The 8064-nt window shown below is 39.9% G+C and overlaps 22 non-coding genes across 22 annotated transcripts; all 22 read left to right on the top strand.

The window, feature by feature from the left end:
* The first annotated feature begins 3 nt into the window (after positions 1 to 3).
* Positions 4 to 74, top strand: Trnag-gcc (transfer RNA glycine (anticodon GCC)). The gene has a single exon. It is a non-coding gene; the product is annotated as a tRNA-Gly (tRNA).
* A 147-nt stretch (positions 75 to 221) lies between these two features.
* On the top strand, positions 222 to 292 carry Trnag-gcc (transfer RNA glycine (anticodon GCC)). The gene has a single exon. It is a non-coding gene; the product is annotated as a tRNA-Gly (tRNA).
* A 149-nt stretch (positions 293 to 441) lies between these two features.
* Positions 442 to 512, top strand: Trnag-gcc (transfer RNA glycine (anticodon GCC)). The gene has a single exon. It is a non-coding gene; the product is annotated as a tRNA-Gly (tRNA).
* A 150-nt stretch (positions 513 to 662) lies between these two features.
* Positions 663 to 733, top strand: Trnas-gcu (transfer RNA serine (anticodon GCU)). The gene has a single exon. It is a non-coding gene; the product is annotated as a tRNA-Ser (tRNA).
* Positions 734 to 882: 149 nt separating this feature from the next.
* Trnag-gcc (transfer RNA glycine (anticodon GCC)) lies at positions 883 to 953 on the top strand. Its single transcript has one exon. It is a non-coding gene; the product is annotated as a tRNA-Gly (tRNA).
* A 369-nt stretch (positions 954 to 1322) lies between these two features.
* Positions 1323 to 1393, top strand: Trnag-gcc (transfer RNA glycine (anticodon GCC)). The gene has a single exon. It is a non-coding gene; the product is annotated as a tRNA-Gly (tRNA).
* A 590-nt stretch (positions 1394 to 1983) lies between these two features.
* On the top strand, positions 1984 to 2054 carry Trnas-gcu (transfer RNA serine (anticodon GCU)). The gene has a single exon. It is a non-coding gene; the product is annotated as a tRNA-Ser (tRNA).
* Positions 2055 to 2424: 370 nt separating this feature from the next.
* On the top strand, positions 2425 to 2495 carry Trnac-gca (transfer RNA cysteine (anticodon GCA)). Its single transcript has one exon. It is a non-coding gene; the product is annotated as a tRNA-Cys (tRNA).
* Positions 2496 to 2644: 149 nt separating this feature from the next.
* Trnag-gcc (transfer RNA glycine (anticodon GCC)) lies at positions 2645 to 2715 on the top strand. Its single transcript has one exon. It is a non-coding gene; the product is annotated as a tRNA-Gly (tRNA).
* A 149-nt stretch (positions 2716 to 2864) lies between these two features.
* Positions 2865 to 2935, top strand: Trnag-gcc (transfer RNA glycine (anticodon GCC)). The gene has a single exon. It is a non-coding gene; the product is annotated as a tRNA-Gly (tRNA).
* Positions 2936 to 3304: 369 nt separating this feature from the next.
* Positions 3305 to 3375, top strand: Trnag-gcc (transfer RNA glycine (anticodon GCC)). The gene has a single exon. It is a non-coding gene; the product is annotated as a tRNA-Gly (tRNA).
* A 150-nt stretch (positions 3376 to 3525) lies between these two features.
* Trnas-gcu (transfer RNA serine (anticodon GCU)) lies at positions 3526 to 3596 on the top strand. The gene has a single exon. It is a non-coding gene; the product is annotated as a tRNA-Ser (tRNA).
* A 370-nt stretch (positions 3597 to 3966) lies between these two features.
* On the top strand, positions 3967 to 4037 carry Trnac-gca (transfer RNA cysteine (anticodon GCA)). Its single transcript has one exon. It is a non-coding gene; the product is annotated as a tRNA-Cys (tRNA).
* Positions 4038 to 4186: 149 nt separating this feature from the next.
* Trnag-gcc (transfer RNA glycine (anticodon GCC)) lies at positions 4187 to 4257 on the top strand. The gene has a single exon. It is a non-coding gene; the product is annotated as a tRNA-Gly (tRNA).
* An 808-nt stretch (positions 4258 to 5065) lies between these two features.
* On the top strand, positions 5066 to 5136 carry Trnas-gcu (transfer RNA serine (anticodon GCU)). The gene has a single exon. It is a non-coding gene; the product is annotated as a tRNA-Ser (tRNA).
* A 370-nt stretch (positions 5137 to 5506) lies between these two features.
* Positions 5507 to 5577, top strand: Trnag-gcc (transfer RNA glycine (anticodon GCC)). The gene has a single exon. It is a non-coding gene; the product is annotated as a tRNA-Gly (tRNA).
* Positions 5578 to 5946: 369 nt separating this feature from the next.
* On the top strand, positions 5947 to 6017 carry Trnag-gcc (transfer RNA glycine (anticodon GCC)). The gene has a single exon. It is a non-coding gene; the product is annotated as a tRNA-Gly (tRNA).
* A 369-nt stretch (positions 6018 to 6386) lies between these two features.
* Positions 6387 to 6457, top strand: Trnag-gcc (transfer RNA glycine (anticodon GCC)). The gene has a single exon. It is a non-coding gene; the product is annotated as a tRNA-Gly (tRNA).
* Positions 6458 to 6606: 149 nt separating this feature from the next.
* Trnag-gcc (transfer RNA glycine (anticodon GCC)) lies at positions 6607 to 6677 on the top strand. Its single transcript has one exon. It is a non-coding gene; the product is annotated as a tRNA-Gly (tRNA).
* A 149-nt stretch (positions 6678 to 6826) lies between these two features.
* On the top strand, positions 6827 to 6897 carry Trnag-gcc (transfer RNA glycine (anticodon GCC)). The gene has a single exon. It is a non-coding gene; the product is annotated as a tRNA-Gly (tRNA).
* Positions 6898 to 7046: 149 nt separating this feature from the next.
* Positions 7047 to 7117, top strand: Trnag-ucc (transfer RNA glycine (anticodon UCC)). The gene has a single exon. It is a non-coding gene; the product is annotated as a tRNA-Gly (tRNA).
* A 590-nt stretch (positions 7118 to 7707) lies between these two features.
* Trnac-gca (transfer RNA cysteine (anticodon GCA)) lies at positions 7708 to 7778 on the top strand. Its single transcript has one exon. It is a non-coding gene; the product is annotated as a tRNA-Cys (tRNA).
* Positions 7779 to 8064: the final 286 nt, after the last annotated feature.

Here is an 8064-nt window from a genome sequence, read left to right as displayed (position 1 = left end):
ATCGCATCGGTGGTTCAGTGGTAGAATGCTCGCCTGCCACGCGGGCGGCCCGGGTTCGATTCCCGGTCGATGCAATGAAATTTTGTCAAACTCATTAATTAAGAATACATCAAAAATAAGTAAATAATGAGAGTGTAATTTCGATTCCTTTTGTTGGAATGACATTCAAAGCATTAATGACAAAATGGCAAAGGAAAGTTATGTTCTGTGAACGATATATCGCATCGGTGGGTCAGTGGTAGAATGCTCGCCTGCCACGCGGGCGGCCCGGGTTCGATTCCCGGTCGATGCAACGAAATTTTGTCAAACTCATTAATGAAGAATACATCAAAAATAAGTACATAATGAGAGTGTAATTCCGATTCCTTTTGTTGGAATGACATTCAAAGCATTCATGAAAAAATGGCAAAGGAAAGAATTATGTTCTGTGAACGATATATCGCATCGGTGGTTCAGTGGTAGAATGCTCGCCTGCCACGCGGGCGGCCCGGGTGCGATTCCCGGTCGATGCAATGAAATTTTGTAAAACTCATTAATGAAGAATACATAAAAAACGAAGTAAATAATGAGAGTGTAATTTCGATTCCTTTTGTTGAAATGACATTCAAAGCATTAATAACAAAATGGCAAAGGAAAGAATTATGTTCTGTGAACGATATATCGCATCGGTGGTTCAGTGGTAGAATTCTCGCCTGCTACGTGGGCGGCCCGGGTTCTATTCCCGGTCGATGCAATGAAATTTTGTCAAACTCATTAATGAAGAATACATCAAAAATAAGTAAATAATGAGAGTGTAATTTCGATTCCTTTTGTTGGAATGACATTCAAAGCATTAATGACAAAATGGCAAAGGAAAAAATTATGTTCTGTGAACGATATATCGCATGGGTGGTTCAGTGGTAGAATGCTCGCCTGCCACGCGGGCGGCCCGGGTTCGATTCCCGGTCGATGCAATCAAATTTTGTCAAACTCATTAATCAAGAATGCATCAAAAATAAGTAAATAATGAGAGTGTAATTTCGATTCCTTTTGCTGGAATGACATTCAAAGTATTAATGACAAAATGGCAAAGGAAAGAATTATGTTCCGTGAACGGTATATCGCATCGGTGGTTCAGTGGTAGAATGCTCGCCTGCCACGCGGGCAGCCCGGGTTCGATTCCCGGTCGACGCAATGAAATTTTGTCAAACTCATTAATGAAGAATACATCAAAAATAAGTAAATAATGAGAGTGTAATTCCGATTCCTTTTGTTGGAATGACATTCAAAGCATTCATGAAAAAATGGCAAAGGAAAGAATTATGTTCTGTGAATGATATATCGCATCGGTAGTTCAGTGGTAGAATGCTCACCTGCCACGCGGGCGGCCCGGGTTCGATTCCCGGTCGATGCAATGAAATTTTGTCAAACTCATTAATGAAGAATGCATCAAAAATAAGTAAATAATGAGAGTGTAATTTCGATTCCTTTTGCTGGAATGACATTCAAAGCATTAATGACAAAATGGCAAAAAAAAGAATTATGTTCTGAGAACGATATATCGCATCGGTGGGTCAGTGGTAGAATGCTCGCCTGCCACGCGGGCGGCCCAGGTTCGATTCCCGGTCGATGCAACGAAATTTTGTCAAACTCATTAATGAAGAATACATCAAAAATAAGTACATAATGAGAGTGTAATTCCGATTCCTTTTGTTGGAATGACATTCAAAGCATTCATGAAAAAATGGCAAAGGAAAGAATTATGTTCTGTGAACGATATATCGCATCGGTGGTTCAGTGGTAGATTGCTCGCCTGTTACGATGGCGGCCCGGGTTCGATTCCCGGTCGATGCAATGAAATTTTGTCAAACTCATTAATGAAGAATACATAAAAAACGAAGTAAATAATGAGAGTGTAATTTCGTTTCCTTTTGTTGAAATGACATTCAAAGCATTAATGACAAAATGGCAAAGGAAAGAATTATGTTCTGTGAACGATATATCGCATCGGTGGTTCAGTGGTAGAATTCTCGCCTGCTACGTGGGCGGCCCGGGTTCGATTCCCGGTCGATGCAATGAAATTTTGTCAAACTCATTAATGAAGAATACATCAAAAATAAGTAAATAATGAGAGTGTAATTTCGATTCCTTTTGTTGGAATGACATTCAAAGCATTAATGACAAAATGGCAAAGGAAAGAATTATGTCCTGTGAACGATATATCGCATCGGTGGTTGTGTGGTAGAATGCTCGCCTGCCAAGCGGGCGGCCCGGGTTCGATTCCGAGTCGATGCAATGAAATTTTGTCAAACTCATTAATGAAGAATACATAAAAAAATAAGTAAATAATGAGAGTGTAATTTCGATTCCTTTTGTTGGAATGACATTCAAAGCATTAATGACAAAATGGCAAAGGAAAGAATTATGTTCTGTGAACGATATATCGCATCGGTGGTTCAGTGGTAGAATGCTCGCCTGCAACGCGGGCGGCCCGGGTTCGATTCCCGGTCGATGCAATGAAATTTTGTCAAACTCATTAATCGAGAATGCATCAAAAATTGGTAAATAATGAGAGTGTAATTTCGATTCCTTTTGCTGGAATGACATTCAAAGCATTCATGAAAAAATGGCAAAGGAAAAAATTATGTTCTGTGAATGATATATCGCATCGGTGGTTCAGTGGTAGAATGCCCGCCTGCCACGCGGGCGGCCCGGGTTCGATTCCCGGTCGATGCAATTAAATTTTGTCAAACTCATTAATGAAGAATGCATCAAAAATAAGTAAATAATGAGAGTGTAATTTCGATTCCTTTTGCTGGAATGACATTCAAAGCATTAATGACAAAATGGCAAAGGAAAGAATTATGTTCTGTGAACGATATATCGCATCGGTGGTTCAGTGGTAAAATGCTCGCCTGCCACGCGGGCGGCCCGGGTTCGATTCCCGGTCGATGCAATGAAATTTTGTCAAACTCATTAATGAAGAATACATAAAAAATAAGTAAATAATGAGAGTGTAATTTCGATTCATTTTGTTGGAATGACATTCAAAGCATTAATGACAAAATGGCAAAGGAAAGAATTATGTTCTGTGAACGATATATCGCATCGGTGGGTCAGTGGTAGAATGCTCGCCTGCCACGTCGGCGGCCCGGGTTCGATTCCCGGTCGATGCAACGAAATTTTGTCAAACTCATTAATGAAGAATACATCAAAAATAAGTACATAATGAGAGTGTAATTCCGATTCCTTTTGTTGGAATGACATTCAAAGCATTCATGAAAAAATGGCAAAGGAAAGAATTATGTTCTGTGAACGATATATCGCATCGGTGGTTCAGTGGTAGAATGCTCGCCTGCCACGCGGGCGGCCCGGGTTCGATTCCCGGTCGATGCAATGAAATTGTGTCAAACTCATTAATGAAGAATACATAAAAAACGAAGTAAATAATGAGAGTGTAATTTCGATTCCTTTTGTTGAAATTACATTCAAAGCATTAATGACAAAATGGCAAAGGAAAGAATTATGTTCTGTGAACGATATATCGCATCGGTGGTTCAGTGGTAGAATTCTCGCCTGCTACGTGGGCGGCCCGGGTTCGATTCCCGGTCGATGCAATGAAATGTTGTCAAACTCATTAATGAAGAATACATCAAAAATAAGTAAATAATGAGAGTGTAATTTCGATTCCTTTTGTTGGAATGACATTCAAAGCATTAATGACAAAATGGCAAAGGAAAGAATTATGTTCTGTGAACGATATATCGCATCGGTGGTTCAGTGGTAGAATGCTCGCCTGCCAAGCGGGCGGCCCGGGTTCGATTCCGAGTCGATGCAATGAAATTTTGTCAAACTCATTAATGAAGAATACATAAAAAAATAAGTAAATAATGAGAGTGTAATTTCGATTCCTTTTGTTGGAATGACATTCAAAGCATTAATGACAAAATGGCAAAGGAAAGAATTATGTTCTGTGAACGATATATCGCATCGGTGGTTCAGTGGTAGAATGCTCGCCTGCAACGCGGGCGGCCCGGGTTCGATTCCCGGTCGATGCAATGAAATTTTGTCAAACTCATTAATCGAGAATGCATCAAAAATTGGTAAATAATGAGAGTGTAATTTCGATTTCTTTTGCTGGAATGACATTCAAAGCATTCATGAAAAAATGGCAAAGGAAAGAATTATGTTCTGTGAATGATATATCGCATCGGTGGTTCAGTGGTAGAATGCCCGCCTGCCACGCGGGCGGCCCGGGTTCGATTCCCGGTCGATGCAATTAAATTTTGTCAAACTCATTAATGAAGAATGCATCAAAAATAAGTAAATAATGAGAGTGTAATTTCGATTCCTTTTGCTGGAATGACATTCAAAGCATTAATGACAAAATGGCAAAGGAAAGAATTATGTTCTGTGAACGATATATCGCATCGGCTGTTCAGTGGTAGAATGCTCGCCTGCCACGCGGGCGGCCCGGGTTAGATTCCCGGTCGATGCAATGAAATTTTGTCAAACTCATTAATGAAGAATACATCAAAAATAAGTAAATAATGAGAGTGTAATTTCGATTCCTTTTGTTGGAATGACATTCAAAGCATTAATGACAAAATGGCAAAGGAAAGTTATGTTCTGTGAACGATATATCGCATCGGTGGGTCAGTGGTAGAATGCTCGCCTGCCACGTCGGCGGCCCGGGTTCGATTCCCGGTCGATGCAACGAAATTTTGTCAAACTCATTAATGAAGAATACATCAAAAATAAGTACATAATGAGAGTGTAATTCCGATTCCTTTTGTTGGAATGACATTCAAAGCATTCATGAAAAAATGGCAAAGGAAAGAATTATGTTCTGTGAACGATATATCGATTCGGTGGTTCAGTGGTAGAATGCTCGCCTGCCACGCGGGCGGCCCGGGTTCGATTCCCGGTCGATGCAATGAAATTTTGTCAAACTCATTAATGAAGAATACATAAAAAACGAAGTAAATAATGAGAGTGTAATTTCGATTCCTTTTGTTGAAATGACATTCAAAGCATTAATGACAAAATGGCAAAGGAAAGAATTATGTTCTGTGAACGATATATCGCATCGGTGGTTCAGTGGTAGAATTCTCGCCTGCTACGTGGGCGGCCCGGGTTCGATTCCCGGTCGATGCAATGAAATTTTGTCAAACTCATTAATGAAGAATACATCAAAAACAAGTAAATAATGAGAGTGTAATTTCGATTCCTTTTGTTGGAATGACATTCAAAGCATTAATGACAAAATGGCAAAGGAAAGAATTATGTTCTGTGAACGATATATCGCATCGGTGGTTCAGTGGTAGAATGCTCGCCTGCCAAGCAGGCGGCCCGGGTTCGATTCCGAGTCGATGCAATGAAATTTTGTCAAATTAATTAATGTAGAATACATAAAAAAATTAGTAAATAATGAGAGTGTAATTTCGATTCCTTTTGTTGGAATGACATTCAAAGCATTAATGACAAAATGGCAAAGGAAAGAATTATGTTCCGTGAACGATATATCGCATCGGTGGTTCAGTGGTAGAATGCTCGCCTGCCACGCGGGCGGCCCGGGTTCGATTCCCGGTCGATGCAATGAAATTTTGTCAAACTCATTAATGAAGAATACATCAAAAATAAGTAAATAATGAGAGTGTAATTTCGATTCCTTTTGTTGGAATGACATTCAAAGCATTAATGACAAAATGGCAAAGGAAAGAATTATGTTCTGTGAACGATATATCGCATCGGTGGTTCAGTGGTAGAATGCTCGCCTGCCACGCGGGCGGCCCGCGTTCGATTCCCGGTCGATGCAATGAAATTTTGTCAAACTCATTAATCAAGAATGCATCAAAAATAAGTAAATAATGAGAGTGTAATTTCGATTCCTTTTGCTGGAATGACATTCAAAGCATTAATGACAAAATGGCAAAGGAAAGAATTATGTTCCGTGATCGATATATCGCATCGGTGGTTCAGTGGTAGAATGCTCGCCTGCCACGCGGGCAGCCCGGGTTCGATTCCCGGTCGATGCAATGAAATTTTGTCAAACTCATTAATCAAGTATACATCAAATATAAGTAAATAATGAGAGTGTAATTTCGATTCCTTTTGTTGGAATGACATTCAAAGCATTAATGACAAAATGGCAAAGGAAAGAATTATGTTCTGTCAACGATATATCGCATCGGTTGTTCAGTGGTAGAATGCTCGCCTGCCACGCGGACGGCCCGGGTTCGATTCCCGGTCGATGCAATGAAATTTTGTCAAACTCATTAATGAAGAATACATCAAAAATAAGTAAATAATGAGAGTGTAATTCCGATTCCTTTTGTTGGAATGACATTCAAAGCATTAATGACAAAATGGCAAAGGAAAGAATTATGTTCTGTGAACGATATATCGCATCGGTGGTTCAGTGGTAGAATGCTCGCCTGCCCCGCGGGCGGCCCGGGTTCGATTCCCGGTCGATGCAATGAAATTTTGTCAAACTCATTAATGAAGAATACATCAAAAATAAGTAAATAATGAGAGTGTAATTCCGATGCATTTTGTTGGAATGACATTCAAAGCATTCATGAAAAAATGGCAAAGGAAAGAATTATGTTCTGTGAATGATATATCGCATCGGTGGTTCAGTGGTAGAATGCTCGCCTGCCACACGGGCGGCCCGGGTTCGATTCCCGGTCGATGCAATGAAATTTTGTCAAACTCATTAATGAAGAATGCATCAAAAATAAGTAAATAATGAGAGTGTAATTTCGATTCCTTTTGCTGGAATGACATTCAAAGCATTAATGACAAAATGGCAAAGGAAAGAATTATGTTCTGTGAACGATATATCGCATCGGTGGTTCAGTGGTAGAATGCTCGCCTGCCACGCGGGCGGCCCGGGTTCGATTCCCGGTCGATGCAATGAAATTTTGTCAAACTCATTAATGAAGAATACATAAAAAATAAGTAAATAATGAGAGTGTAATTTCGATTCCTTTTGTTGGAATGACATTCAAAGCATTAATGACAAAATGGCAAAGGAAAGAATTATGTTCTGTGAACGATATATCGCATCGGTGGTTGAGTGGTAGAATGCTCGCCTTCCACGCGGGCGGCCCGGGTTCGATTCCCGGTCGATGCGATGAAATTTTGTCAAACTCATTAATCAAGAATGCATCAAAAATAAGTAAATAATGAGAGTGTAATTTCGATTCCTTTTGCTGGAATGACATTCAAAGCATTAATGACAAAATGGCAAAGGAAAGAATTATGTTCTGTGAACGATATATCGCATCGGTGGTTCAGTGGTAGAATGCTCGCCTGCGACGCGGGCGGGCGTGGTTCGATTCCCGGTCGATGCAATGAAATTTTGTCAAACTCATTAATGAAGAATACATCAAAAATAAGTAAATAATGAGAGCGTAATTTCGATTCCTTTTGTTGGAATGACATTCAAAGCATTCATGAAAAAATGGCAAAGGAAAGAATTATGTTCTGTGAACGATATATCGTATCGGTGGTTCAGTAGTAGAATGCTCGCCTGCCACGCGGGCGGTCCGGGTTCAATTCCCGATCCCATGCAATGAAATTTTGTCAAACTCATTAATGAAGAATACATCAAAAATAAGTAAATAATGAGAGTGTAATTTCGATTCCTTTTGTTGGAATGACATTCAAAGCATTAATAACAAAATGGCAAAGGAAAGAATTATGTTCTGTGATCGATATATCGCATCGGTGGTTCAGTGGTAGAATGCTCGCCTGCAACGCGGGCGGCCCGGGTTCGATTCCCGGTCGATGCAATGAAATTTTGTCAAACTCATTAATGAAGAATACATCAAAAATAAGTAAATAATGAGAGTGTAATTCCGATTCCTTTTGTTGGAATGACATTCAAAGCATTAATGACAAAATGGCAAAGGAAAGAATTATGTTCTGTGAACGATATATCGCATCGGTGGTTAAGTGGTAGAATGCTCGCCTGCCACGCGGGCGGCCCGGGTTCAATTCCCGGTCGATGCAATGAAATTTTGTCAAACTCATTAATCAAGAATGCATCAAAAATAAGTAAATAATGAGAGTGTAATT

Source organism: Euprymna scolopes, chromosome 7 (genome assembly GCF_053919585.1).
Source record: "Euprymna scolopes isolate OS-2025 chromosome 7, ASM5391958v1, whole genome shotgun sequence".
NCBI lineage: Eukaryota > Metazoa > Mollusca > Cephalopoda > Sepiida > Sepiolidae > Euprymna > Euprymna scolopes.
The sequence above is the reverse complement of the archived record's forward strand: the minus strand, read 5'-3'. Positions and strand labels throughout refer to the sequence as shown.